This window comes from Rattus rattus, chromosome 2 (assembly GCF_011064425.1).
Source record: "Rattus rattus isolate New Zealand chromosome 2, Rrattus_CSIRO_v1, whole genome shotgun sequence".
Lineage (NCBI taxonomy): Eukaryota > Metazoa > Chordata > Mammalia > Rodentia > Muridae > Rattus > Rattus rattus.
The window spans coordinates 108,473,461-108,495,952 of NC_046155.1; the positions used below are offsets into that span (position 1 = coordinate 108,473,461).

Consider the following 22,492-nt stretch of genomic DNA (forward strand, 5'->3'; position numbering starts at 1 on the left):
TTCCCTTCTAGCCTCCAAGAGCTCTTCCACTCACATGTGCATGTATTCACACAGATAGACACATAAACACATAACTTTTAAAATGAATCTTTTAAAACCTGGAACTACTGTACTGAATTTCATAATGACTTCATAGTTTTACAGTATAGATGTGACCCAGCACTTGAAAAAACAAAGGCAAGCAGATCACTATAAATTTAAGGACAGCCTGGTCTATGTAGAGAATTCCAGGCCAGCCAGAGCAACATAGCTAAACATTGTGTGTACACCTAGAAATGAATCCCTGTAGTTTAGTTTTTGCCTATTTGTACACTGTAACAGTGAAATAATAGATATATTATTTTGAATTTGATGTTGTTAGCACATGCAGTTCATTTCTTCATTGTATAGAATTCTGTCATAAAGACGTGTTAACTTTGTTATAAATTTTATTGTATGTAAATGTTGGTTGTTTAGGTTTTCTCACTTGTGAAAAATGATGAATGCTGTTATAATTGTACTCTTATAAACTTTATTATGAAAAAACTTTGGAAATAAATACAAGCATCACACATACACCAAAATCAACCAGACCCAAAGGGTACACAAATCAATAAGCTTCTATATACAGTTAAAAGAAGAAGCTAGGCTTGGTGGCAAGAGCCTTTAATCCTAGCACTCTCGAGAGGCGAGAGGCACAGGGGCTTTGTGGCCTCAAGTCTGCCTGGTCTACGAATTGAGCTTCAGGACAGCCAGGGCTACATAGTGAACCCTGTCTTAAACAAGCAAACAAACAAAAGAACAAAAAATAAGCATTCAGAATAGAAGTTGTGGAACTTCACATTACATTTACATGGCCAGTATCAAATGTACCCATCTCGATAGATATTCTTTTTTGTGCTTTATTTATTTTTCCTTAGAGACAGAGTCTTATGTGGTTTAGCTTAGCCTCAAACCATATATATATATAAAACCTGGGGATGATCTTGAACTTGCGATCCTCTGACTCCCTGTCCTGGGTGCTAGGATTACAGGCAGGCACCACTACACTCAGTTTCCACAGTTTCTCCATTGGTTGTACTAATTCACACCCCTGTCAGAAGTGTATCATGGCTATTACTACACATCTTCACCAGGATGGTATTCTCTCTCCTTCCTTCCTCCTGATTGGTTGTTGTCATTGTTAACAGGGTCACATTATATATGACCTCAAAACGGACTTACTGTCCCCAGCTGGGCTACAGCACCAAACTGAACACTTGAGAACCTATCTCCAGAGAAGGCAGATGCTGCATACATGACCTTTGAAGGGGCGTGAGCTTGTGGTCCAGTACCTTTGAGCAGATGCTAGTCCACTGCTATTCTCAAGAGTGCAAGAGTGTTCTCTCCCTCTTTCTGCCATAGTCATCTCTCTCTCTCTCTCTCTCTCTCTCTCTCTCTCTCTCTCTCTCTCTCTCTCTCTCCTACCCCTGCACAGGTTCTTACTGTATAGCTATGGTTGGCCTACAGACCAGGCTAGCCTTGGTCTGCCTGCCTTTACCTCTTGAGTGCTGCGAATAAAGGCATGTGCCACTATGCCTGGTCAGGTCAAATATTTTTAGAAGTTCAAAATCTCCCAAATGAGTGCTCAGATTTTCGCTGTGTGTGTCTCCACTCCTGGCCCCCTTTCCTTCATTTCATTTTTCTGCGAGGCCATTCGAATGGGCATGCAGTGAAGTTTATGTTTTAATATTTTCCCGAGGACTGCTGCTCATTAGCCATTTAAATATCCTCTTTTGTAAGGTGCCCATCCAAGACTTTTGCACATTTGTAAACCGAATGTTTCTGCTTTCTCACTGATTTGTGGCTGTTCTTCCTATACCTGAGGTAGGAGACTTAGCCAATGGTATATGTTGCATGTATATCTAATTCTCTGGATTTTATTGCTTTCTAAGGTTTTTCTGTTGTGTGGGGTCAGATTCTTGAGTCTTTTGTGCTTTGCTTTTCTGGGTCGGGCTTGGGATTTTTTCACTTGTTTCACTGTGGATATTCCCATTTGCAACATCTTAAATTGTGTATTATTCTACCTTCTACATTTATGAATAGAATATACCTATAATTGAAGTTTATGTTGTCTTTTTTTCAGTATGTGAAAATTAATGTTCCTGGACCATTGATTCAAAACTTATAGTCCTAAAGCACCATGTTTGTGTAAATCTGAGGTTCAACACAGCAGCTCATCTCTGGGCACAGTGTTTTCTGGTCCATTGCTCAACTTTCTGTTCTTGCACTATGACCAGACTGATTTAATCAGCGTGCTTTATAATAAATCACAATATCTGGTAGACCAGCCCACTTCCTGCTTTCTCAAGTGTCTTTACTACTCTTAGTCTTCTCTCTGTCTCACTAAGTTTTCAAATCAGTGTATTAAAACCTCAAACAAAATGAAAATTTCTGTTTTGGATTTGAATTGCACTGAGCCTGTAGATAAGTTTGGGTGAACTGACAACTTTAAGATAATTTTGTCTACCTGCATATTCCTACAACTTCTCAGAGTCCTGTGGACAATGACTGAGGAGGAAAACCATGCAGGAAACAGTCCTATGTAAGAAAAAAAAAGATAATTTTGTCTTCTCCCTAGCAATATGGTATAGACCTTTCCTTTATTTGATTTTTTAAAATTTCTTTCAAAGAAAAAGTTTGTGTTTGAACTTTTGATGCTATTCTTTCTATCTCCCTCCCTTTCTCTCTATTTACCTCTCTTCCTCCCTCCCTCCCTCCCTTTCTTCCTTCCTTCGAGACAGGTTCTCACTATGTAGTGCCTGCCTCACAGTCCTGGAACTGACATGTAGACCTGATCTGATAGAGCTCTGACTAACGCTGCCTCCTGAGTGCTGAGAGTAAAGGTGTGTATCACCACACCAGGTAGTATCTTTATTTCTGTCGTTGTGTGTAGAAATACAAATGAGTTTTATATTCATTTCTTTTTTCTTTTCTGTTCAGTTTTTAAAGACAGGATTTCTTTGGGTAGTCCTGGAACTCCGTAGAAACAGGCTCTTCTGGAACTCACAGCACTCCACCTGCCTCTACCTCATTTGCACTGGAATTAAAGTTGTGCACCAGAGATCACACCCAAATTTTACCTGTGCTAGACAAGTATTCTGCTGAAGGACTTGATATCCAGTCCTTGTTTATCTAGACAAGATCACACTATGTCACCCACTTCGACCTGCAACTGATGATCTGATCCTCATCTCCACCCGAGTGCTGGCATTGCAGGTGTTCACCCCATATCTAATCCAATTCTTTTGCTTAGCCTTAAAAACAAAAATAAGCAAGCATGGAACTTATTTTTGGCACACTATAAGGCATGGCTTCAAATTAAACTTTTCTCCAGAATAAATCTGATTTATATACAACAGTCACTTTTTTCTAAGGTTGAATTTTTTATTGTATGTGTATGATGATGATGGTGGTGGTAGTGTGTGTGTGTGTGTGTGTGTGTGTGTGTGTGTGTGTGTGTGTGTGAGTGTTTTGACCGGGTCACCTTGTAGCACAGGCTGGCCTCAAACTTGCTGTGTAGCAAAGGCCAGCCTTTAATTCCTGATCCAAGTATTCAATTTATGGTTGTTAGCTCCATGCCAAATTTATTTTTCAAAAGAGTTATTATGTCATTTCTGTACCTTTACTTTATAAGCCAATACCTAGGGAATAAGGGCTTGTTTATTTATAGTTAGCCGTTCTTGCTAATATTTGCACTTGGTCCTAGTGTTTTTTTTCAAACTGTCTTCTTTAGGGACTATATGTATCAAGTGTCTAATTAGCTTTGGGAACAAAATAATAAGTGGCCATGTAACCAATTACCTTGCTGGGTTCAGCAAAAATTAAAATGTTACAATGAAGGTATTTATTTATTCACAGAAAAGACTAAGGATCAAAATAACAACACATATGGAAAGAAGCTGTCAAGTTGAGTATTAATAGTAAAACAGAAACAAACATGATTTTCTTAAGACAAACAATGAGACAGAGTCACACATGCAACTGTAACATCAGTCCCAAATCAGGCTGGTTTTTGTTTGTTTGTTTGTTTGTTTTTTTTGTTTTTTGTTTTTTCCCCCCAGAGCTGGGGACCGAACCCAGGGCCTTGCGCTTCCTAGGCAAGCGCTCTACCACTGAGCTAAATCCCCAACCCCATCAGGCTGTTTTTTTTTCCAACAGCCCAGTACTCTTTGAGAGTCATGTGAAGCCTGTACTCACAGTCCCCATCCTATTTAACAGGCACTATATTTAATGAAGAGGCTGTATTCTCAGAGAGGCATTTTGGAGTAGCATTTGAATTCGTCTATTTTTTACAGTGTTCAAAGTGTTAATGCAATTCTATGTGTTTCCACAAATGAGCTGCAGGCTAATGGCAGGAAGAAAGAGAGTGTGGGGCTTGGTTTGTGTCCATAAAGAGTGTGACTCTAGTCAGTTACTAATGGAGACAGGTGTGAGTTATAATGGGTCCTCCAGAGAGTGATCAGATTCAAACTAAACTGAGGATGCAAGATAGCACAGGGAGGGGTCCCTGGTGCGTTGCATGTGCTATGGGCAATTTGCTTCCCTGTGTGATGCAAGATAGGTTTTTTTCCCTCCCTAAATGTTTTCATTAAGCTCAGATGCTTTAAACGAAGGTAAAGAACATTCATTTTGCCTTTACTAGGTCAGACTTTGAATTCTGGGATAAATGCTTCTGAGAAATCCAATCTTTTCTTATTTTGTCACCTTCTTAATTAGGTTTTTTATATTAAAATGGATTATAGTGGTTTCCTATTAAGATTGCTATGAAATTAAGTTCATTGTGTATATATTTATATATGTTCTTTTATTCAACATTCATATATATGTAAATGTATACATAACATAAAACCCTTCTTAGTAGATGTTTAATAATATCAGAGACCAAATTCCCTGCCTGCTTAAGATAGCTTTCTTTTCTTTAATTTGGCATTTATTGGGTTATTGTATCCAGTCTGTTACTTTGTGAGATCTCTTTCCCCACCCTTTATTCCCCCCAGGTTTCGCCCTATCACTAGATAGGAGAGAAAGAAGGATGTGTGTTTGTGTGATCTCTAAATCTAATTTATTTCTTCTTTGCTTGTAGCTTGTCTTTGCTATTTTGTGAGTTTTTCTTCTTCCCATACTTTATCCCCACTCCCCAGTTTCAACCCCATCATTAGATAGGAGAAAGGGAGGGAAGGAAAGAACAGAGGGGAGAGGGACAGGGACAGGGGAGGGGAGGGGGAGGGAGAGGGGGAGGGGAGGGAGGGAAGGGAGAGGGAGGAGGGAGAGGAGAGGGAGGGAGGGGAGGGGAGGGAGGAGAGGGAGAGGGAGGGAGGAGAGGGAGAGGGAGAGGGAGAGGGAGGGAGAGGGAGAGGGAGAGGGAGAGGGAGAGGAGAGGGAGAGGGAGAGGAGAGGGAGAGGGAGAGGAGAGGGAGGAGGGAGAGGAGAGGAGAGGAGAGGGAGAGATCCCTGAATCTAATTTCTTCTTATATCTTCTTTGAGCACAACTACTAACAAACCACACACAACCCCCCTGAACAATCACCAACCCTGCCTATTGGGGCTCTTAGCATTTATATGCTCTCTAAAATGTTCCCAGAATTCCAAATATCACACAATCACAGAAACTACCTGCAGCTGGCAAAACCACGTCTCAGTGCTTAAGGCAAATTGTCATCAGCTGCTGAGGACAGTCTGAAGCAGATCCATATCCCTACACATGGGATTAAAACAAAGACACTTTCTTATAACATTTCTATGTTTTTTAAAGAAACCAAAATTCCAGAATTGTCACTATAGGTCATTATCAAGTTAGCTCTGGCTAACCTTGAACTATGCCCCACATGTATTATTTTTCAAAGTAACAAAACAATGATTAAGCAAAATCCAGCAGATCTCCGTAATGATATTTTAGTCTGGCATCTCAAAACAGTCCTGCATGATAGCATAGTTTCTAACAAAAGTAAAATGTTAGTAATAAAATTAGGATTTGTTGTTGTTGGGTTTTTTGTTTTTTTTTGTTTTGAGACAGGGTTTCTCTGTGCAACAGCTCTGACTGTCCAGGACTCACTTTGTAAACCAGGCTAGCCTCAAACTTGCAGAAATCTTTCTGCCTGCCTCTTAAATGTTAAGGAAGAGTCTCATGTCTACCCCTGAATGGAATTTGCCATCTAGACCAGGCTAGCCTGGACAGCATATGTCTGCCTTTGCCTCCTGAGGACTGGGATTAAAGGGATATATCACTATGCCCAGCTTGCTCACTTGCTTAAATCTTTATGTTTATTTTACACAACTGGTTTGCCTGCATATATGTATGTGTACCATGTTGTGCCTGGTGTGAATAGAAGTCAGAAGAAGGCACTAGGTTCCCCAGAACTAGAGCCACCATGTAGGTGCTAGGACCTGAACCTAGGTTCTCTGCAAGAGCAGCAAGTGTTCTTAACTGCTGAGCCATCTCTCCAGCCCCTTAGAAAACTTGTTTAAAAAATTATTTATTTTATATTATGAGTACACTGTAGCTATCTTTAGAAAGAGCAGAAGAGGACACAAGATCCCATTATAGGTAGTTGTAAGTCATCGTGTCGTTGCTGGGACTTGAACTCAGAACCTCAAGGAAGAGCAGTCAGTGCTCTTACATGTTGAGCCATCTCTCCAGCCCCAGAAAACTTCTTGAAAGCAGCAACTATACATCTTTTTATCAGCCACAATGATTGACACATGGTAAATCCTCAGGGAAAGTTTTTTTTCCTTAAAAAAATATCATGTTTGATAGTCATTAAAGAATCTAAGTCAGTAGTTTTTAGCCTGTGGGTTGAGGCACCTTTGAGATCTCAACCAGACCTTTCACAGGGGTCACTTCACTTAAGAGCATTGGAAAACACAGATATTTACACTATGGTTCATAACAGCAGCAAAACTGTAGTTATGGAGTAGTGATGCAATTATTTTATTGCTGGGGTCACTACGACTTGAGGAACTGTATTCAAGGGTTGCAGTATTAGGAAGGTTGAGAACCACTGCACGTTAGTAAATTGTCCCTGTGTCCAGTGAAATGTTTAATCGGTAAAAGTACCTGCTGCCCAGCCCGACAACCTTAGTTTGATCCCCACAGGGTGGAAGGAGAGAACTCATTCCATCAAGGTTAAGTTGTCTCTTGACCTCCACTTGCAGGCCATGACAAACATGTGTTGTCTCCTTCCCCAAATAAGTAAATGAGTATAACTATTTTAAAAAATTACTTGACATGATGAAATCAATCCTTCCTTCCTTCCTTCCTTCCTTTTTTCTTCTGTATAGAAGGGAAAATGTAAATATGAAGACGGGTGATAGAGCACTAAGGCAGTGGACAACTGGTTAATGACGTCACACTTCAGGCTAGGCAGGAAGAGCAGTCATTGAGTGCCCTGTAAAGGACAGCAGGCTACAGAAGAACTAGAGTGCTGCCTGACACCTAGACTACTTTCTTTGAGGAATTGTATATTTGAGATGTAAATGCTACAACTGCCACCTTTTCTCTAAGATGCAGACCATCTAATTTCATCATGCCAAGTAATTTTTTAAATTTAATTTTTAATTAGCATAATCTAACAGGTTTCTTATGGAATTTTCATATGTACTTAGTTTCAACCAATTCTTCCACAACCTGTTCCTCTTCCCATTTCCCTGCACAGCCCTCTCAATTCCCTGTCTCTACTTATAGCCACCATTCCTTGTATTCCCACTTATTACGTGCAGTCTATTATGCTCCCAGCCCTCTACCACTAAGGCATCTTCTCCTTCTCTCAAAGTTCTTTCTAATTTCTTGACCTCTGCTCACAGTTCACTGCCACATAAACAGTACATAAAAATTGGGAGCTGGGATCCTCATATGAGAGAAAACATGCCAAGCAATTTCAGAAGCAACAATCAGTGTGGTGATGATATCCGTAGAATTAACTTCATTTTCTGATGTCCTCAGGCCTTACAGTGCAGAGAGAACAAATAAACCTAAGTATTCTACAAACTCCTGCCTCCTGGTGCAGCTAGCACAGGTGAGCGTGGGACTGATCACATGCTCATCCTGTGAAACATTTTACATACACCTCTCTTTCTCACTCTGTTTGGACTGCTTAGAGCGGAAGCTGTTTGGCCTAGCCACTCAGCTGTGTCGCTCCTGGAGGATTCCCATTACATGTTAGCAAAGTGCGTGTCCCCAGTAGTCCCGTGAGATGTGCAAACATTGTACTCACAGCAAAGCGTCCAGCACTCTAGAAAACTGGTATTTAGTATTCTCTAGAGCAGCCAGCAACTCCTGAAAGACACTCTTTGTTTGGCTTTTATTTTTCTCCCGAGAATGAAGCTGGCTTCCGGCTCATGTAATTGAGGATGACTTTGAATTCCTGTTCTTCGTGCCTCCACTTCCCAGCACAGCTAGCTTTAATGCCATTTTGTAAATTATATATTCTTGGTAATTTCATATGCGACCACCATGTGTTCAGATCAGATCTTCTCTCACTTTACCCTCATCTCCTCCTGAACCGTCCTCTTTCCCATCTTCCTGGCGTTTTGTGTCTTTTACTTCTTTTTTAAAAATCTCACTGAGCATAATCGGTGCTGCCTGTATGTCCATAGGTGTGGAGCATCCACAGGACCATGAGCCATGTCCATGGGCCACACTACTGAGCAAAGCTGACTCTTTTCCCTCAGCAGGCACCGGTAAATCTCCTCAGTTGCGCGTGGGATCTCGGGAGGCCCCTCCCACTCTGGCTGGGATTGACTGGCTTGATCTTGTGCAGTTGTATGTAGGCAGCTTCAGCCGCTGCGGGACCCTGAGCGTCTGACTGTGTCTACCCAGAAGCACTATTTTAAAGCAGTGCTCTCTGACTTGTGACTCCTTACTGTCTTTCTGTCCCCTCTTCTGTGATATTTCCTGAGCCTTGGAGGAAAGGGGTGTGATACAGATGTGCAGTTAGGACTGGGTGCTCCACAGTTACTCTCCGCACTTTAAAAGACTTTTTTTTTCTTTTTTGAAGCTTATGAGACAGTTCCAAAAATAGCCTTTAAAGCAATATTTAGTTTCTCAGCATTTTGGACAGGCTGACCTGGAACTCACCATGTAGACCAGGCTAGCCTTAACCTCAGGCTCCTGCTGTCTCTGCCTCTAAGAGTTAGGATCACAGTTGTGCATCGCAGCAGGTGGCTCTGCTCCGAATGTATAAAGAAGACATCCATGGCGAGGCACCCTACATCCTAGTCAAAGGCTAGGCTGGTCTACACAGCAATCTCCAGGAACCCAGAGCTACACAATAAAACCTTGTCTCAAGAAGAAGAAGAAAGTTAACCAAGGATCAAAACACAGCTCAGTTGGCAAAGTGCTTGCCTAACTAACATGCACGAGCACAAGCTAGCTTCCACGCCTGAACTGCATTACAAACCAGGCAGGGTGGGAGAAGCCAGTGATCAAGGCATTGTGGAAGTGGAGGCAGGAGGATCAAAAGCTCGAGGTCACCCTCAGTACATAGTGAGCTTGCTGCGGGCTGGGAATACAATACTGCCTCAAAAAGAAAAGAGGGAAGGAAGTAGAAAGGGAAGACGACAGGAACTTACTGGAGTCTTCATACTTTCTCAGCCTCTCCAAATGCATGAGCCAGCCTCGTGAAAACAAGGAAAAAGATAGCTCTACCGACTGGGATTTTAAACCGTGGTTCCCCAGCAATACTTAAGGAAAGTGGAAAGATGTTATGGAAGCAACAGCTGAAAACACACAAACTTGAACGTGGAACTAGGCTGTGCCAACACTGCTGGTCATGTGACCCTGTGGAAATTACTTAACTTGTTTAAGGCTCTGTGTCCTCATTTTGCAATGCTGTGGAGAAAATCTGATAAACAACAGTCGTAGCAGTAGAGTTCTGGTAACACAGCAAGTGCTTTGGGAGCACAGTAGGTGCTCTGGGAACCTTGTCCACACTGTCACAGAGGTATTTAGTGGGTATTCTTTCCCTCTCCAGTCTCTACATTACTGAGATTCACACTGCCAAAGGTTGTCTTTCATAATTTTTTTCCTTCATCAATGTTGCTCCCAAAGGTGACCAATGTCTATTTTTAACCATAGAAGTAAAAAGCAAAAATGATTGAAAACCAAAAGGGAATATGCAGTGAAAATGGATTGAAATTTAAGCCTCAAAGGAACAGTTCAATTTTCTGTTAGATCAAATTCCACTGTTGCTTAGTAGAGAAAATGTCAAGCTTTAATGTTTGAAAGGGTTTACTTAATAGTATTGCAAAATGGTCTTAAGACAAAAATGCAGGCCCAGAGAACTGGCTCCATGGGTAAGGTGGCTCACTACCAATCCTGATGACCTGAGTTAAATTCTGGGAGCCCACATGGTAGAAGAAAATCAGTTTCTGCATGATCCTTATGTGTGTATGTGGAAAAAGCTACATTTGTGTTTGGTTGGTTGGTTGATTTTGGTGTTGGTTGCTTTTTGTTTGTTTGGTTTTGGTTTTTTGAGACAGGATTTCTCTGTGTAACAAGCCCTTTATTTGCCTTCAACTCACTTTGTAGACCAGCTGGCCTTGAACTCACAGAGATCCACCTGCCTGGCTTGGTTTTAGTTTTTCTTGCTCTGGGGTTTGCAGATAGGGTCTCTCAATGTGGTTCTGGCTATCCTGAAACTTGCTATGTACACTAGGCTGGTCTCAAACTTTGACATTTTCCTGCCTCAACCTCCAAAGTGCTGAGATTAAAGGCTTGCACTACCATGCCTGGCTACATAAATGTTTTTTTTTTTAAAGGAACAGCTATCAAACTACTTTTTTTCTTTCTTTTTTTTTCTTTTATTGGATATTTTGTATTTACATTTCAAATGTTATCCCCTTTATCAATTTTCCCTCCAGAAACCTGCTATCTCCCCCTGCTTCTATGAGAATGACCACCCACCCACCAACTCCCTCCCACTCCCTGCCCTGACATTCCTCTACAGTGGGGCATAGAACCTTGACAGGACGAAGGGCCTCTCTTTCTATTGATGCCCAACAAGGCCATCCTCTGCTACATATGCGACTGGAGCCATAAGTCCGATCCTGTGTACTCTTGGGATGGTGGTTTAGTCCTTGGGAGCTCAGTGTGGGGTCTGTTTGGTTGATATTGTTGTTCTTCTTATGGGGTTGCAAACCCCTTCAGCTCCTTCAGTTCGTTCTTTCACTCCTCCATTGGGGACCCCATTTTCAGTTTAATGGTTGGCTGCAAGCATCCACCTCTGTATTTGTCAAGCTCTAGCAGAGCTTCTCAGAAGACAGCTATATCAGGCTCCTGTCAGCATGCACTTCTTGGCATAAACAATATTGTCTGGGTTTAGTGGCTGTATATGGACTGGATCCCCAGGTGGGGCAGTCACTGGATGGCTTTTCCTTCAGTCTCTGCTCTACACTTTGTCTCCATATTTCCTCCTATGAATATTTTTGCTTCCCCTTCTAAGAAGGACTGAAACATCCACACTTTGGTTGTCCTTCTTCTTGAGCTTCATGTGGTCTGTGAATTGTATCTTCGGTAATCAGAGCTTTGGGGCTAATATCCACTTATCAGTGAGTGCATACCATGTGTGTTCTTTTGTGATTGGGTTACCTCATTCAGGATGATATTTTCTAGTTCCATCCATTTGCATAAGAATTTTACGAAGTCATTTTTAATAGCTGAGTAGTATTCCATTGTGTAAATGTACACATATTCTCTGTATCCATTCCTCTGTTGAAGGACATCTGAGATCTTTCTAGCTTCTGGCTATTATAAATAAGGCTGCTATGAACATAGTGGAGTATTTGTTCTTGTTATATGTTGGAGTATCTTTTGGGTATATGCTAGGAGTGATATAGCTGGGTCCTCAAGTAGTACTATGTCCAATTTTCTGAGGAACCACCTGACTGATTTCCAGAGTGGTTGTACCAGTTTGTAATCCCACTGTCAAACTACTTATCAAAACATTTGTATATGTTCATTATGAAGGCACCATGGGTCTGTAGTGGAACACACAGATTTAATCCAGACCAACTAAGATTAAAGTTCAAACTGTCCCTTATTTTCCTTGTGGGCTTGGGCAATTTGCCAATCAGTCTGTACTATAGCATGCTCACCTGTATTCTTTTTTATATTCTTACTGTTATGGTCTGACACCACCACCCGCCCCACCAAATAGCTGTAGCCTTTTTGTTCCATGCCTACCAGCTTTTCCATATTGTTGCTGTAACATGCCTGCCAGTCATTGACACAGAGAAGTGACTTGACTCAAGGACATGCTGACTACATAATCCTGTTTTGTTCTGTATGTTCTGAATGATCTATATGAGGTTTGCTACTCTTAAGAAAGTCCACAAAACTTTACATAGGACCCATCAAATAAAGGTTGATATGGAGTGTTATGTCTAAAATGGCTGGAGTCAGAGCTGACCACGGGGCAGCCCTTCCTGCACCTATGCATGAGCTCACTGTGGTTTTTATGGCTGACACTGAAGAACATGCTACTAATAAGCCAAAAGGTTATGATTACAATACCCATGCTCTGTTATCTCAGTGTTCTGAAATTCCCCTGTTCACCACCCATCCACTAGCCCCTTTACCTTACTCAGGACCAATCAGCTTCAAGGTTTACTGATATGCTTTGCATAGTAAGCCAACTGCTCCCCTCCTTGCCTTTTAAACTTTTGAACCTGGCTTTTCCTATAAAAGTCTACACTGAAGTAGACTAGTGCCACAGTTAGGTTTTGCCTTCTTGTGGGCCTGAATGTCCAGTATTATGGTGTGCATTCGATAAACCATTCTTGCTTAACTGGGATGGTGTATATGTGGTCTGAGTGGAGATTTCCTGAACACCAACATCACAAAGTAGCTGCTATTATTGCTATCATGTCATAGACAAGGAAATCAGTCATAGATGACAAGGGTAAGGTTATTTAGTATAATGCTAGGCAAATATTAAAAGACGGAGATACTTGAGCTTAAAAGAATTAGTAGTCTCCTATTTGCTGATCAGGGTACTGATTCCTTATGCCCTGCAGGCACTGTGTGTGGGAAGAGGGAGTAAGAATGACTTACTGTCTGTCTATCTGTTTGAAGAGCATGGCCAGAGCCCCCACACTGCTCAGTAGTCATTGAATATCCTCAGTAGGCATTGGTAACCATGAGTAGAGAGAACGGACATACAGAGATCCTGTTCTGGATCTTCCCAGTCAGGAGCAGTGGCCGCTCCCATGCTTGCCCAGTCTCCCTGTCTTCCTTGCTACTTACTGCTTCATCTGAAAGCTTCGTGAAAGTCATCTCAGGGCCTGCCTCACTGGGAGGCGAGAAGACAACAAAACAGAACAAAACACCTCTGAGCTCTGCTTGAGTCGTCACCCCTGAAAATTTCAAAGTAAAAAAAACCAGGTCATGTGTATCTAATTGCGAATGGGGGTAGACTGCTTATGAAAAGTAGCCACAAACTCTATCTTGGATGAGCAGTCTCACGGTTGCTGTAGAAGAGAACACATTGAAAGCCTGAAAGGATTCATAACTAAGCTTTAGAAATTTCTTTAAACAGTCATGTTTTGACCTTAAGCAGAAGTAGATGAATTTAGGAGTTAATTTTAAAGGGCCGAAGAGATGGCCCAGCAGTAAAGAGCACTGACTGTTCTTCCAGAGGACCTGGGTCTGAGTCCTAACACCCACATACCAGCTAACAGCCATCCGTAACTCTAGTTCCAAGGGATTCAACATCCTCTTCTGTCCTCTGAGTGCACCAGGCAGGCAAATGGTACACAAATATACATGCACCCAAAACACTTATACATATAATAATAAAAAATAGGTACCTTTAAGAAAAAAGTTATTTTGTAAATGATTGTTTTTGGTCAACAGTGAAACAAATCCCAAATGTTGGAGTTGTTAGAGTCATAATATTGTTGTTTTAATAAGGGAATGGGGAGAAAGGAGAACAAGAGACAACAAAGACCAAGTTTTACCTGAAATATGCTATAATGGAATCTAATAGTTGTCTGCCAGTAATTAATAAATTTGTTTTAAGTGAAAACATACTGTCATTTTGTGAATCCTGTAACAAAGGCAAGTCATATGCAAAGAGGAAACGGAAGGTTTAGGAGTTAAGTTGGAATATATTTATATATCATGTGTATGGGTGTTTTGCCTGCATAGATGTCTGTTCACCATGTATATGCTTGGTGACTGAAAAAGCGAGAAGAGGGCTCCAGATCTTTTAGAACTAGATTTACAGACACGTGTGAGCTATCTTGTGCATTCTAGGAATCCAAACTCACTCCTCTATAAGAACAGCCAGTGTTCTTATAGAACTAACTCTCCAGCCTTCGGAATGCTAACACTCTAATCTAATAGATAACGAGACTGAGCAAGTCACACATGCAAACATGCACACACATACACACACACACAACTATGTATTGACACATACTCATGAACATATGATTATAGTAGTGATCGGATGGTTAGTACAAATTACTTATCACAATGATGTATATGTTCAGTAAATAGACTTCATGACCAGAAAAAGATGGCAAGACTTAGAGGTCATACCTCTTGACAATAGTGTCTTATGTCTAAGGGGTCCCAAATGATTCCCAAAGCAGATTTTTTTGGTATATTTACAACAAACTGTTTAAAAGGCAAATAGTATTGAAGCAGAGAAGGAATAATTAGGATTAGAAAAACATAAGCCCCAAGTCCTGATCTGAACACTTTTAGGCAATGTAAACTTGAACTAGTGATTTATCATGTTTGAGTCATGGTTTCCCCATCTGAAAATAATAATTCCCAAGACTTTAAGATACAGTGTGAATTACTACCCTTTATAAATTGTTGCAATGCTTTAAAAAAACAGTAGTGGGTCCTTTAGTCCCTGGCCCCGTAATAGCCCTACACTGGAAAGGGTGCTCTAAGGTGAGGGCCAGGCTTCCAGGTAGGCTGCTGAAGTCCCAACACCTCCACACCAAATGTGTCCGACACCAGGCTGCTGCCCTGCAGCTGGAAGGGAAGCCAGCAGGAGGAAGCTTTCCACAACAGTCCAAGGTCCACCAGCAGGAATGCCTTCCACCTTGATCCCCAAACTCGTACATTTTTAACAGAAAAACTCCTTCTAATATAGAATTTAGAAATTTGAAGGAAGGAGAGCTGGAGAAAACAGTCCTGTTCGGCGTTTTGTCCAGAAGATACCAAGAGTCTTCCTCGTCTCAAGCTTATAATTGGCTTGTTTCATGAGAGCCACACACAGTGCTCTGGGGTATCCAGAGAGAACTTTGGAGTGGCTCAAGGCTTGCCCCAACTCCCTGTTATTTAATTAATGTGTGGTCTTCCATTGATTGCTACCTCCTTTGAACTGTGGATGCTTCTTGAAGCTAAGCAAAGTCATTCACACAGAAATGCCTTCTTTTCTTCTTCCCCATTTTATTTTCCTCCCCCAACCCTGAATCCTCAATTTAGTTCATTTTGTAATCTCAAGAGAAAGATGAATTAGTCTGGTGAGGGAAAATGGTGTTTGGTGAAAAGTGAAGTTCTTAATCCCTGTAAAAATGGAAACAAACCCACAAGGAATGGGCAGTACCAATTCACAGAGCAGCATGGGCTCTGTCTGCCACACCTGTAGGCAGTTGGATGTAGCATCAGGTATGTTGTTTGGCTGTCATCATTCATAAGACATCTTGTAAGAAGGCAATTTTTTGTTCTCTCATAAAAGGATCTAGACGAAATAAAATAGCCTTCCATAGACTTGGAGAATCTGCCAAGATCAATCAGAAATGCTATAAGGTGCTATGGTGCCCCGAAGTGCTAAGCAATCTGTGGTAACTGAGACACCTGGGTACCCCCTGATGACTAGCCTCTCATCAAAACTCAGCCAATACCCAACTGAGATCAGATCCATATCCTACCATTGTGTTCTTTGTAGGGAACAATGGCATTATTCTATGGGGCCTCCTTATTCTTCTTAAGCATCTCTTGGTACTTGAGGTCAGGTTCAGTAAGTGGCCAAGGAGATATAAGGCGAAGTAAGGAGATGTTCATGGTGGCTGTGATATTGATGCTGCTGAGAGGACCAGCTTATAGTGACAGCAATGATAATTGAATCTCTACAGCCAGTAGGAATGCTCCCTAAGAGCCTTCATGAGCTGGGTGACATTCCGAATGATCCAAAGGTTCACCTTAGACCCATTCTCTGTAGCTGAGTAATGCCTGTAGTATTCCGAATGATCCAAAGGTTCACCTTAGACTCACTCTCTGTAGCTGAGTAATGCCTGTAGTATTGCTTGCTGGAGTTGAAGTCAAGGTTGTACACAACTGTCTGTGGGCAGTGTCTCCCTGACTTATCTGGCAGGCTATGTTGCCTTGGACCATATTATTAACATGGCAGAACATACGCCTCCAGGGGCTTGTGCCATGTTGGTCTAGTCCTCAGCAAGCTGTTGGATCCCAGTGCCTTGGGTACACCCCACACTGCCACACACACTAGACCCAAATAGTCTAAAGTGTTGAAACAATATTTGCCAATACAACCTACGTCTGATCGGGTACTAATGTGCCGGATTTCACCCACTTGATGGAAAACATTCTAACTAATATGGTGTGTTAACTACCAAAATCTATCATACAGGCCTATTATATTTAAGAGATTAAAATCCCAACCTGCCCTCACCCCCTCAAATGATGGTATCTGTTTCTTCACTTTGAATTGTTAGAGAGCCTAGAATTCCAGCCCATGGATGACCGGTGCATCAGATTCCAGGCTGTGGAAGGTGGCCTGTCTTGTCATGTGTCATCCACCCACTGAAAAGAGACTAAGTCTAGTCGGTGACCCCGTGAGCTTCCTGGGTTTCCTGACAGGACCATGGTGACTCAGGCAGCCATATCAGTAGAAAGCTCCTCCCCTGGGTGGGTGAGGAAGCTCCACTGCTGCAGACAGCTCAGCTGATCTAAGAGTCTGTGCTCCCTAGCAATTGCTTGCCACTAATATATAGCCACAGGGGAGGAGCCTTATGAGACTTTTGACTCTCGGAGCTTCCTGAGTCATCTAAGCTTTGTGAGTCCTCTGGGCCTCCTTCCTCCTTCCAGGAGGGAAGCTTTCAATTTGGTGGAAATTACTTCGTGATGTGAACATGCACGCACCTGAGAGGTGACACGTCCACCAGAGAGTCTGTTCTCAGTACCTGCTCTTCCCACAGTAGTACCCACACCATCTTTGTTTAATGGTTGGCTTAGAGGAGTTACCTTCAGACTCATTCAAAGTTTCTGGCAGTATATCCCCAAAATATCCAGTTGGGACCAGGTGTTGTAACACTCAGAATAGATCCCAGCATCTCAGCAGATCTCTATGAGTTTGAGGCTAGCCTGACCAACCAGGACACGGTGAGTTCCCGTGTCTGGAAAAACAAAACAAGTTGACTAACTTTTTTTTTTTTTTTTTTTTTTTTTGGTTCTTTTTTTCCGGGCTGGGGACCCGAACCCAGGGCCTTGCGCTTCCTAGGCAAGTGCTCTACCACTGAGCTAAATCCCCCAACCCCTTGACTAACTCTTTTAAATCATGTTTCTTCTTACTTTACTGGAAGCTTCTCTTCCTTAGGAAGTTGATATTTCCTTCTGTTTTCACATCCCAGCTATCAGCGATCTCTAGTACAACTACAATAGTTTGAGAGACTTTGAGAATCTCCCATATAGGGGGCAAAGTAATATTTGAATATATCAAAGAAGCAGCAACTCTTTGGTCCCATAGAACATTTTGATCTTTTGTTTCTCTCTCTCTCTCTCTCTCTCTCTCTCTCTCTCTCTCTCTCTCTCTCTCTCTCTCTCTGTGGGTTGTTTGTTGTTTGTTTTGTTTCTTTTTTGTTTGTCTTGATTTGTTTTGTTTTGTTTTTTTTTTGAGACAACAACTTGCTAGTGGCCCTTTCTGGCCTGAAATTCATTGTGAATTTCTTGAATTAACAAAGATCCTCTTTGTCTCTGCCTCCTGAGTACTGGGATTGCATCCCAACCACAGATGTGGGTTATATGTATAATGAGGCAAGACAGAAAGGCTGAGAACTTTAAGGGATACAAGAAGAGACGAGAGTCTGTACCCTCAAGAATCACTAGTGTGGAGAGGTGACTCAGCAGGTAAGAGTATTTACTGCTCCTTGCAGAAGACCCAGTACAGTTCTCAGAACCACATCAGACAGCTCACAACTACTTGTAACTCCAGCTTCATGGGATCTGACATCAGGTATAACATGTGTATGAATACATGTGTATGTTCACACATGCAAATAAATAATGTTTATTTATAAAAAGAACTCCACCACAATTAACATTTGCTGTGAACTTTGCCTATACAGGGACATATTCTTTTTATGTAGAGCTGACTTTAATAATAATTTGAAGTAGCAATGGAGGCCTAATCATCAGTCATCTCTTTCCCCAGCTGTAGACCTATAATTTTCTAGGAGTCTCACAGGAAGTCCCATTACAGGAAAAGCCATGTCTCAACACTCTCGCAACACCTTGTCTTACCTTATCAGATTGAAACCCTGACCTCCAAAATCATCTTATAATCCAATGTCGTAAGATGGGGAAAAGAGAAGAAAGTTACTTTTCTCTTTCCTAAGTAACTTGAAAGCCACCAAACCTGTGTATGTGGAATGCTAAGATAGTCATGGCTGTCTTTGAGAAGTCCACATCCAACCTTGGGTCAGTCTTATCCTTTCCTCCCTCTTTCTAAAACTCTTCACGTTTAAGTAGATATTTAAAAATCTCTTCTCTGTAAACTTTAACTATATATCATACTGGCCTATCGTGAAATTCTTTTCCATGGCACAGAAGAACCCTGGTCTGGGGCTTGAAAGAGGTTCAGTGATTACAAGCTGATACTGTTCTTTCAGGAAACCGAAGTTCGATACCCAGCACCCACATTGGATATTTCATGATTGCTCTAGGGATCTGATGCTCTAACTTCCTTGGGCACATAGGCATGCACACACAATAATAATAATAGTAGTAATAATAATAATAATAATAATAATAATAATAATAATAATAGCAATAACAACAGCAGCAACAACGATAATAATAATAAAATACACTGGGCAGTGATGACACACATCTTTAATTTCAGCACTACAAAGGCAGGGGCAGACAGATCTCTGAGTTCAAGGCAAGCTTGGTCTACAGAGTGAGTTCCAGGACAGCCAGGGCTACACAGAGAAATCCTACCATGAAAAAGCTTAAACAATTAATAATAATAATAATAATAGTAGTAGTAGTAGTAGTAGTAGTAGTAGTAGTAGTAGTAGTAGTAGTAGTAATCAGAGAGAGAGAGAGAGAGAGCGCGAGTGCACAAGTGCACATGTGAACATGGATCTGGCTTCAATTGACTAGAGGTCACTGAATAGAATTCCTTAGGCCACTACAAGCAGTTGCCCAGGGCAGCAGTTTCCACTCACATACCACTGCTGCTGACTGAGCCAAAGCTTTTTCATTGTTTATATGAAATTCAAATGCAACTGAGTGTCTGTGTTTGTTTTGGCAACTTCAGTCACAAGGTCTCACCCCCAGCACTAACTTGGACAAGGAGGTTGTCATTTACCAGAATTATGCCTTTTAAGGCTCTGTCTTCATTAATTGGTCCATCCTCAAGCATTCCTAAGGAGAAAGAAAGCTGCCTTCCTCCCTTCCAATAGTGGCCTTGGCTTAGAGTCCTGCACTGGGGGAGCAGCATCCTGGCCCTCCGGGGGGGGTTCCATCTCAATCTCAAGTTTCCACCATCCGTCCTGGGAGTTGCTCTCCTCTTGACTCAGGGATAGACTGTGGGCATCGTCTTGAAATCAGAGCATCAGACACTATGCTTGGGTTTCCTCATTCCTGTTGCATCTTTCTTTAAGTCAGTCTGTCCTCACACATCTCCATGCTGCCGCCACTGAAACAGAAGCCTCATATCCCTTTAAACAACCTCTGTAGCCTCTTTCTTTTGTGTGCCTCTTAGCATAGAAGGTTGTAAAGCCTGGATTTGTTCTTGTTGCAGTTACTTCCTGATTTTACTTTCAGGAACATTTATTTCTTGGCTCTGCCTCCTCCATTCCACTTCTCTAGCCAGCGGTGCCAGTTGACTATGTCGTCACCTGGGCTGGACCGCAGCATCCTAACTCCTTCAGCTCCTTGCATCTGTGCAATGCCTAGCAAACCTATCGTTGTGCAGTGTTCATTTCCCAAATCGGATTCTCTTTTGAGACAGCCGCAATGAGTCTATATTCTCAGTCAGACAAACCAAAACTCTGTGGCCCCACTCTCAAGACCCCAAAGCCTATCTTCCTTCTTTCTCCTCCCTGTCTGCCTTTCCTGGATCCACATTATCAAATTCCCATGTAAGTCTCTGGACTTCCTTGCTGCTTCTAACTGTACAGCGTGGTCATCCAATCTGCCTCGAAAGTCCAACCCCTTCTCTCCTCTGGGTCAACCCACATCCTTTCTCCAGACTCCAACCAGTAAATTAAATAAGAGCTGATCTTGGGATGGAGCTGGCCTTGTCAAAGGGAAGAACTCAAAAGACAAAAACAAAGAAAAAGTCTAGAAGCTTGGCTTACATAAGAGTGAAAAGCTTCGTGTCAAACTGCAATATAAAATAAAACAAAGGGATATAGAAAAGTACAGCATTATTGCAGTAAATATTATTTGGAGGTTTCTACCCTCCACCTTAGGTCACTTAATTTTCAAATATAAGACACAAAACCTTTATATTTATAATAAGTCTTAGAGCACTAGATCTGGGCAAATATCAACCCTCTATGCTGTCTACTGCTCTGTCAATAACCCTGAGATATCACTTGCTTTGTTCCTCCTGTTCTACTCCTACTCCAACTGGCCAACCCTCACGGCCATGTACATCTACCTTCCCAATGGCACCTTCTTCCTTCTTCCTCTCTGCCTCAGACTCCAAGCCTGGGAATTGAAACACCACCTACCTCTTTTCTGCTCAGCTACAGGCTGTAGGCATCTTTACTAACCAATCATGCATAACTTGGATGGCAAAGCTCATACCACAAAGCTGCTATAAATGAGGATCTCCTCATCTTGGAGCAACCAGATCTTGGGGTACAGAATTTAGCATTTGAATACAAGCAGCATAAGACTAACCCACTATACAACATGCAATAGACAAAGTTAATATTCTTTTTAAATGTATTGCATTTGTGTGTGTGTGTGTGTGTGTGTGTGTGTGTGCATGTGTGTGTGTGTGTGTATGTGTATGTGTATAACTTTCAAGGGTGGTTGTTTCCTTTCACTGCAGGGGTTCTAGACACTAAACTCATATCACCAGATTTGGTAATAAGCATCCTTACCTGCTAAGCCATCTCTCTGGCCCCAATCTTATAATTATTAATTAATATAATTTGTAAATTAGTAAGAAAACAATATCTTTCTTGGCTTTCTTTGGCAAAAACTGTCTGACTAACTCCTGTGGCATGGATCTTACCGTGGACAAAATATGTTCTATAGTCAAAAAGTGGCAGATCATGACTAAAGCTCATGTGGATGTCAAGACAACCAATCATTATTTGCTCCATCTTTTCTGTGTTGGTTTCACTTTAAGAAAAGAAACAATCAGATACACAATACATCCTGTGCATGGGACAGGATCCAGGAGAAGCTGGTGTAAATCATGACCAGAGAAGGGCAGAAAAATGGCTTGAAGGAAGTGGTTAACAAATTGATTCCAGACATCACTGGGGAAGACATAGGAAAGGTTTGTCAGCCCATGTAACCTTTCTTATAATGTCTCTGTCAGAAAAGTAAAGATGCTGAAGAAGCCCAAGTCTGGGAAACTGGGACACTCACTGAGCCTTGCTGAAGGTGGTAGTTCTAGAAAAACGACTGAGGATGAGACAAGTGCTAAAGTTGAAGGTGGATATGGACCACCAGTGCAAGAATTTGTTTAAAAGCCAGGTTTTTATAATGACAAAAAACCCTATTTGTGAGAAAAAAAAGAAAAGAAAAAGATATCAAAAAAAGAAAATTATGAACAATGATACTTTGTTGAGAAACCTGTACCCATGCCCTGGTATATGTCTTTCTTTATCTTATCCATCCACCCATCCATCCACCCATCCATCCATCCATCCATCCACCCATCCATCCACCCATCCATCCATCCATCCATCCACCCATCCATCCACCCATCCATCCACCCATCCATCCATTTATTTATTGAGACAGGGTTTCACTACCCCTAAATGTCCCAGCTTTGTAGACTAGGCTGGCCCTGAACTTGCAGAGATACATCTGTCTCTGCCTCCCGAGCGCTGGGATTAAAGGCATGCGCCACCACCACCAGGCTTATTTTATCCCTTGTATGGAAAAAATCTATATTAACATATCTTGGATGGTGGCTGAAGAGAATGCTCAGTGGTTAAGTACAGTTACTGCTCTTGCAGTGCATCCAGGTTTGGTGCCCAACACCCACATCAGAGAGCTCAGAACCACCTGTAACTCCAG

The 22,492-nt window shown here is 41.8% G+C and overlaps 1 non-coding gene and 1 pseudogene across 1 annotated transcript; both read left to right on the forward strand.

Annotated features, from left to right (window-relative positions):
• The first annotated feature begins 2,432 nt into the window (after window positions 1-2,432).
• LOC116894905 lies at window positions 2,433-2,559 on the forward strand. Its single transcript, XR_004387107.1, has one exon. It is a non-coding gene; the product is annotated as a small nucleolar RNA SNORA73 family (small nucleolar RNA).
• Window positions 2,560-21,429: 18,870 nt separating this feature from the next.
• Window positions 21,430-21,936, forward strand: LOC116893207 (annotated as a pseudogene).
• Window positions 21,937-22,492: the final 556 nt, after the last annotated feature.